This window comes from Alexandromys fortis, unplaced genomic scaffold, assembly GCF_014885135.2.
Source record: "Alexandromys fortis isolate MF-2015 unplaced genomic scaffold, M_Fortis_MF-2015_v1.1 scaffold_71, whole genome shotgun sequence".
Classification (NCBI taxonomy): domain Eukaryota; kingdom Metazoa; phylum Chordata; class Mammalia; order Rodentia; family Cricetidae; genus Alexandromys; species Alexandromys fortis.
The window spans coordinates 2,750,818-2,758,120 of NW_026067954.1; positions in this window are offsets into that span (position 1 = coordinate 2,750,818).

The window sequence follows — 7,303 nt, forward strand, 5'->3', positions numbered from 1 at the left end:
GGTTTGATATAATTTCAGCCACAGATAAAAGGATTACCAGCCAGACAAAGAGTTGGTTCGGAGGCAGTAACGGTGGGGTGAGGTGTCCACTCAGCTCATTGGTCTAAAGCTTCCAGATGAATGCAACTCAATTATCAGGTGAGCAGCTGGATACTTTGTAGCTGGAAGAGTTACAAGCTCAGCTGAAGGGAGCAGAAGAAAAATGAGAGGGACCTGCTAAAAGATACCACACCGTGGCCTCTGCTTTCCCTCCCTGGGAAAATCGTGTGCCTTTGGAGGGCATTTGCCCATGGGAACAAGTGCTGTTACTGAGACCTTATCCCCAGTGGAAGAGGGGCAGCTCAGAGGGGCTTCTCTGGAGAGGCTGTGGACCTTGAGAGATTCTGTATTAGTTATCAGTCTTAATGGTGGCAAGGTAGCACGGGGACATCAGGACAGGCGCTGGAGGAACTCATCACTTTGCAGCCCCAGTGAGGAAGCAGAGAGTGATGAATGCCCCTCTGGGAAGCCAGTCCATGAAATGACACTACCCACTTTTAGGGTGTCACTAATACAATTAAACTATTCTAGAAAATCGTTCGCAGACATGTCTAGATGTCTGTTGCCATTTGATTCTCAGTCCCGTCAAGATTAACCATCCCACGGGGTGAAGCCCAAACCCATAGTCATCTTGGTGTAACAAGGCAGCCAGAGTGCCTGATGATCTTGTTCCGATCCTTTCTGTGGGCTCTAGGGATGTGCCTTTGATGGGTTACTTAGTCCTGTCCTTCATTCTTCTCACTTGTACCAGAGACCGGAAAAGCCTACCACAGAGGTGCCATGGTTGACCGACTAGCCCTTCCCACCCCGTACCCACTGACTGGTACACATTCTCTAATAGACTCTCCTCTTGTTGCATACTGGCATCTGAAGAAGTAAACATCAGAGCCTTCCTCCCCTCTTCCCAAACACCACTCCTTACTCATTTCTGGAACCAGTTGTGGGAAGGGTTTGTCCACGAACCAAGTAGTTCTCCAACAGATACTGGTGGAGTGTCATGTAAGTCAGTTCTAATCGTGCTAACCAGAGCTTGACTCTCAGCCCTACTTCTAGGTCTTTGCCCCACAAGACCAATCTGCTCCCTCTTAGATATCAACCACAAACGCTTAGACTGTCACCTATACTCTGGCCCCCTGTAGAAACCAGGGTTCAATGGTCCCATCCTCAGTTTTAATTGTTTACTATGACAGAATCCCAAACTCAGGAAACAATTTTTTGTTTATTATGCTGAGGAATACTGTTTGTGTGTGTTATATGTGTAACAGGGTCTCACAAGGAAGGAAAAAGAGTGGAGGGAGAGAGGGAGGGAGGGAGGGACGGATGGATAGAACAAAAATCTCCCTTGGAAACAAAAGGAAGGAAGCAAAATTTGTACCCTCCATATAGTTATCTTACAAAAGGCGTCTGTGACCAGGGAGGCTATAAACTATATCAGACCCTTATTTTTAGCCAAGCAGTTGGCTATATTTGGGGAGACATTCTTGCACAGAGAGCAATTGAGGAATAGTTAGTTCTTCATCTGCATAATAAGAGGATTGAGCCAGAGGACTGTCCCACACCTTCCAGCCCTGATGCAGCCAGGCGTTTTGAGTGACAGGTTTTCCTGGTGTGGAAATGTGGGTTATTACTGCATCATCCCCTACAGGCATAGTTCCCTAGGACTCTGGGGTCCTTCTCAGCCCCGGCTCCACGCACAATACAAAAGTGTCAAAACCCATTTTCTAAAAAGCGCATCGTTCATCAGAACCAAGTCACGTTTACATGTCCTGACTAACTTGCTCTAAGTTTCCTTTCCCACGCCAATGAAGGCAAAAAGCATCCCTGACGCTGAGCTGGCGCCATCTAGTGGCCCAATCGCTGCTCGGTCACGAGTGACAGGAATTTGGTTTTCACATAAAGCAATCACAGTGTTTTTGTAAACCCTTAACAAAATCCAAGACAAAACTTCCCAGAATTCCTGAATCCCTTTCCTGGATCCTTCCTCGTGGCAGGCAGGGGTAATGGAAAGAGAACCAATGGAGTCGAGCCCACATCTCTTGAACCCCAAAAGAAAGCATCATCAGCCACCTATTGGCCGTAGGACCCCCGTTCACAAAATTGCTGGGGAAGGCACACGGCAGCTTGTTTCGCTTTTGTCTTCCCCCTTTGCTGTGGGGTCTGTCCTATCTTCTCTCTGTGCTCTAGAATTACTTTCCAGTTACCCAAAATACTCATGGACACTCATTTGACACACAATGGATTCATGCTAGTGTAATTGGATTTTTCTTTTTAGGCCACCAGCTCACGAAAAAAAAAAACCAAAGCAACAAAGAGGCATACTATTAACTATGAAAGCTCGGCCAATAGCTCAGGCATATTTCTAGCTAGTCTTTATAATTTAAATTAACCCATATCTTTTAATCTACATTCTTTTACTCTGGATCCTCCATGCTGCTTGCTCTCCATCCTTGGCACATCCTCATGACTCTGTTCTTCTTCCTCCCAGTATCCTCTGTACTTGGAAACCCTGCCTAGCTTTTGGGCATTCAGCTCTTTATTAAACCAATATGAGTGACATATCTTCACGGTGTACAAAAGATTATTCCACAACATGCTAGAGACTAGTTTCCAGTCCTTTGCTAGCTCTGCTGTTGATGAGGATCCATAACCTTCCTTTATAACAAGAGAATAGAGAGTAAAGTTTACTTGGTGTAACAGATACAAAGACCATCCAGTCGTTACAAAGATACAGTCAGGAAGTCACTGCATTTTGCAAGAGGGAAGGAAGATACAGCTAATCTTCCTCTGTCCTTCCAACCAGCTCCCAAATAAACAACATGGAGACTTCTTAATAATTATGAAAGCTTGGCCGATAGCTTAGGCTTGCTCCCAACAAGCTCTTATGACCTAAATTAACCCATATTTTTATTAATCTATTTTCTACCATGTGGCCCTTACCGCTATCCATTTTGTGTGTCCAACTCGCACAAATCTTCTCCATTTTCTTCATCCCAGCATTTTCTCTGCCCTCCCCCCAACTTGCCTAGCTATTGGCCGTTTAACTTTTTATTAAACCAATCATGTCTTCATACAGTGTAAAGGAATATTCCACAACAGGAAGGAAACTAGAAACTCTAAACCTTGGACAGAAGGGTAAAGGAGGGAGTGGGCAGATATCCAGACACAAATTCAGCTATGCTATGTACATTCTCGATTCCAGCCTTAGAATTATCTTGAAGGTTTTATTTATTATTTATTTTTATTATTTTGGGTTTTTGAGACAGGGTTTCTCTGTATAGCCCTGGCTCTCCTGGAACTCACTCTGTAAACTCGGCTGGCCTCAAACTCACAGAGATACATGTGCCTCTTTCTCCCAAGTGCTGAGATTTTTTTTTTAAAGTTTATTTATTATGTATACAGCATTCTGTCTGGATGTTTGCTTGCAGGCCAGAAGAGGGCACCAGATCTCATTATGGATGGTTGTGAGCCACCATGTGGTTGCTGGGAATTGAACTCAGGTCCTCTGAAAGAACAACCAGTGCTCTTAACCTCTGAGCCATCTCTCCAGCCCCCCCAAGTGCTGAGATTAAAGGCATGCACAACCACCCTCTCCCCCTCCCCGGTTTTTTTTCTCTCTTTGAAATATTTTTAATGACGTTTTATTCTCATTTTATATTATATACATTGGTGTTTTGCTTGCATGTTTGTGTGTATGAGGGTGTCAGGTGCCCTTGAACTGGAGTTACAGACAGTTATGAGCTGCCATGCAGATGCTGGGAATTGAACTCAGGTCCTCTGGAAGAACAACCAGTGCTCTCAACCACTGAGTCATCTCTCCAGTCTCAGAGTCATCTCTCCAGCCCCCAGGCTTGAAGGTTTTAAAGGAACACTTACCAAGGTGTCCGAGGGATATGCTAACTCTCCAATAAATAGTGACATAATAGCCGGGCGGTGGTGGCGCACGCAGAGGCAGGCGGATCTCTGTGAGTTCGAGACCAGTCTGGTCTACCAGAGCTAGTTCCAGGACAGGCTCCAAAACCACAGAGAAACCCTGTCTCGAAAAACCAAAATAAATAAATAAATAAATAAATAAAAATAAATAAATAAATAAATAAATAAAAATAAATAGTGACATAATGGATTCAGTGTGTTTAGAAGAATGGACTGGGTGGTGGTGGTGCATGCCTTAAATCCCAGCACGCAGAGGCAGGTGGATCTCTGTGAGTTCAAGGCCAACTTGGTCTGCAAAGCAAGTTCCAAGACAGGCAGAGCTGTTACACAGATAGACCCTGTCTTGAAAAAACAAAAGCAGAGTGGGCTAGGATGAGGACGTAACTCAGTAGGTGAAGTGCTTACTGTGGGAGAATGAGGACCTGAGTTCAGATCCCTAGCATCCATGTGAAACTCAAGGCAGTGAGTGTATAACTTCAGCACTTGCTTGATCCTAGGGTCTTGAGGAGGTTTGAATAGGACTGGCCCCCAAAGGTTCATCTATTTGAATGCTTAGTCATCAGAGAGTGGCACTACTTAGAAGGATTGAGAGGTGTGGCCTTGTTGATGGAAGTGTGTCACTGGGGATGGGGTTTGAGGTTTCTTAAGCCTAAGTCAGGTCCAGTGACTCTCTTCCTTCTGCCTCCAGATCCGGATGTAACCCTCTCAGGTACCATGTCTGTCTGCATGCATCCACGTTCCCTGCCTTGAGGATAACAGACTAAACCTCTGAAACTGTAAGCCAGCCCCAGTTAAATGTTTTCTTTTTTAAGGGTTGCCATGGTCATGGTGTCTCTTCACAGCAATAGAACACTTCTAAGACAGGTCTCAATGGACAGCCCGTCGAGCCAAAACAGCCACTTGCATTGCCTTTATTCTCAGCAATCAGGGAGTAAAATGGGTGGATCTCTACTCTGTCTTTTAAAAAAAGGAAAGAAAAAAGACCTACTGTCCTGGGTGGTTTTGTGTGTCAACTTGACACAAGCTAGAGTCATCAGAGGAAGGAGCCTCAGTTGAGGAAATGCCTCTATGAGATCCAGATGTAGGGCATATTCTCAATTAGTGATCAACGGGGAAAGACCTAGCACATGGTCAGTGGTGCCATCCCTGGGCTGGTGGTTTTGGGTTCCACAAGAATAGACACGCACACCACACACACACACACACACACAAACACACACACACACGGTAAATGTTTGTTTGATGGGGTTGAATATTTATTCAGACACTTATAATACTACATAGATGATTTTCTAGTCCAGGGATGAAAGACCTCAGCCAGATCAGGGCTACTACCTGATGAAGCAATATTTGTTGTTGTTGTTGTTACAATATGATATGCCTACTTAAGGACTGATTGCTTATGGTTGGTTTTGAACAGAACTGAGTGGTCATAACCAAGACTATTTCGGCCTACAAGGCCTAAATTATTTGTAGCCTACTCCTTTAAAGAATGATCTACCAGTCAGGCAGGTGTGGCACACACCTTTAATCCCAGCACTTGGGAGGCAGAGGCAGGCGGATGTCTGTGAGTTTGAGACAGTTTGTGGTTTACAAGAGCTAGTTCTAGGATAGACTCCAATAGCTATAGAGAAACCCTGTCTCAAAAACAAAAAAAAAAGAATGGTGTGGTGGCACACACCTTCAATCCCAGAAATCAGGGGACTGAGGTGGGTGGCTCTCTAAGAATTGGAGACCAACCAAGGCTACGCAGTGAGACTATGTCTTAAAAGGAAAGAGAAAAAAAGAAGAAATTTTTAAAAAATAGAAACAAAAATAAATGACCAGCAAGTATCAAGGGAATCATATGTACCACCACATTCAGGCTTCCATACTCACATCCCCAGTGGTAGGTCACCTATACGGTGGGTCACCTATATGCTGTCTTCCAGAATGATCGTGTGAGCAAGACACCATAATTTATAATGTACTTGAGCCAAAATTACTTACCTAAAATCCACCGAATTAAAAGCTAAGTGATAGCACAAAGAAGCAAGACACATCCAGAAAGCCAAGGATGACAGTGCACACCTGTAACCCCAGCATTTGGGAGGCTACTACCAGTAGACCAGGAACTCACAGCCATCCTAAGCTACCGAGCAAGATCTCAACCTCTGTGCATGTGCATCTGCACACACACACACACACACACACACACACACACACACACACGGGGCGGGGGGTGGAGAGCTGAGGCTTTAGTTCATTAGTTCACTCGCCCAGCCTGGCATACAAACTATGAAACACAATCATTATACCTCCAATAAAGGAAATATCATGCATTCGGGAATAAGAGTTCAGGATTCAGAAGTGTAATAATCCCTCAATGTAGAAATTAGTGCTGAAGGCCTCACCCTGGCCAGCTGTGTGGAGCTGGAGGCCCTGGGACTTGCATCTGAGTCCAACCCCAGCAGAGTGTCACAATATATTTCAACCTTCTTGAATTAGTCATTTTTCCCATTGCTCTGCAAAAAAAAAAAAAAAAAAAGGAAGAGTTGCTTTTGGCTCACAGTTCGAGAGGCCACAGCCCATCACCACAGGGAAGGTGTGGCAAGTGTGGCTCTAGCTGGGCAGTGGAGCAGGAGGCAGCTGGCCCACGGTGTCTGCAGTAAGACATCAGAGAGAGATGGGAGGGACCAGCTGCTTTTCCTTTTTTTACAGTACTTCAGCCTGAGATCTCAGCCCACCTGCACTTGGGGTGCATTTTGCCCCCCCCCTAGTTAAACCTCTCCTGAAACAACCCACAGACATACCCAGGTGTGTTTCCTAGGTATAAGTCTAAATCTAGCCAAGGTGACAAGGCAGATTAGCCATCAGACCTACTTATCCCCTGGCTGGTCTTGTATGACTGAGAACCAGGATACTAAGGGTGTCTGTTACCATTGGAAACATCTCTGACCCATGAGCATGTCATATATAGTTGTTACCACATCTTTGTACATGAAGTTAAAGCCAAAGGATGGTTATCTTTAGAAGAACAATGCCTCAGTAGCCCAGCACGGTACTGCAGCTGAGGATGTTAGACTCTGCCTGCCTGTATTATCTAGGCTGGATTTAGATTTCACCCACTGCTCCAGATGTAAACCTGCTTCCATGGGCATGTTTCATATTCTACTACGGTTGCTCCAAAGGAAGCCTGTACTGACCCATATGAGAAGAGACCAACAGCCTGAAGAGCTCATAGGAGCTTCTCATCCTGATTAACTACCAACGATTTCTGACATCTGTTTCCAAGTCTAGGCAGTAGTGAGAGTCTTTGTCGGAGAGAAACTTCTTGTCCATTGAAACTGTATAT